Source organism: Procambarus clarkii, chromosome 7 (assembly GCF_040958095.1).
Source record: "Procambarus clarkii isolate CNS0578487 chromosome 7, FALCON_Pclarkii_2.0, whole genome shotgun sequence".
NCBI classification, from domain to species: domain Eukaryota; kingdom Metazoa; phylum Arthropoda; class Malacostraca; order Decapoda; family Cambaridae; genus Procambarus; species Procambarus clarkii.
This window is the reverse complement of record NC_091156.1, coordinates 33433903-33435018: the sequence shown is the minus strand read 5'-3', so window position 1 is coordinate 33435018 and position 1116 is coordinate 33433903. Positions and strand designations below refer to the sequence as shown.

General features: G+C 38.5%; 1 non-coding gene across 1 annotated transcript; it reads right to left on the bottom strand.

The window, feature by feature from the left end:
- Positions 1–621: 621 nt before the first annotated feature.
- Positions 622–811, bottom strand: LOC138358434 (U2 spliceosomal RNA). Its single transcript, XR_011225367.1, has one exon. It is a non-coding gene; the product is annotated as a U2 spliceosomal RNA (small nuclear RNA).
- Positions 812–1116: the final 305 nt, after the last annotated feature.

The window sequence follows — 1116 nt, the reverse complement described above, 5'->3', positions numbered from 1 at the left end:
ATTTAAATACCAAATCCAGTTCTCCACTAAACGCTAACACTATTAAACCAATTTCTACCAGCCTTTTCATAACAAACCACCAAGCTACCTAAACCAGTTTCCACACTTATATAAATAGAGAAAAACTTCACCCTATATAACCTATCTCAGAAAACAAAAAAAAATCAATTAATATTGCACTAACCGGCAACCCCCCATTCATAAAATCAACTTCTTTTCTTCCCCATCGTATTTGCCAATCACATAATCTTTAATCTAAAGATATTAAATGATATTACTCACCTCACTCACCTTCCTTCCTTCCTTCCTTCCTTCCTTCCTTCCTTCCTTCCTTCCTTCCTTCCTTCCTTCCTTCCTTCCTTCCTTCCTTCCTTCCTTCCTTCCTTCCTTCCTTCCTCTAACTCATTGCAGTTGTTTGGCTTCGACCCATCAAACCCGGACTCGACTCACTCACTGCTGCTGCTCGCTCCAAGGCTTTTTCCTCATACGATGCTGGCTGGTGTGAAGTAATTACTGCAAATCAAATTAACACGATTCATTAATGTACATACATAACCAATTAACATCATCGTCTCCTACTTTATTTTGACTAGTTGATAGGGTTGTTTTTGGTCTCCCCGAAGGGAGTGGACCGATCCCAGAGGTACTGTAATACCGGGCCGATCCGCGGCAAAGGTGGAGCAAGCTCCTAGCACTTCGCAATGTTGCAAAAATCAGTTTAATATCGAGGATCCCACATGGGGATCGTATCAGATATTAAGCTGATAAGAACAGATTTTATTTTTTATTGAAGAATGTTTTACAGAGTGTTTACAATAGCCTTGTGTCTTCACAAGGGTGCATGGGTACATATTGTGGAAATTGCATAATGGTTTACATAAGTTTACATAGATTACACTATACATTTGAATACATGGGTTATTATGGGATCTTTATTTACATCGTGTCTTTTAGAATATGACAATTAGTTACATACTGTGTGCCATTAAAAAACTCAAAACAGATGTGATATATATATAAATTCCTGAAATGAGAAAAAGGTACAGACATGTAAACTAATATTGGCGGGCGCCTGTGATGTGCTCTATATACATCATTCGTGACCACCGGATGGTG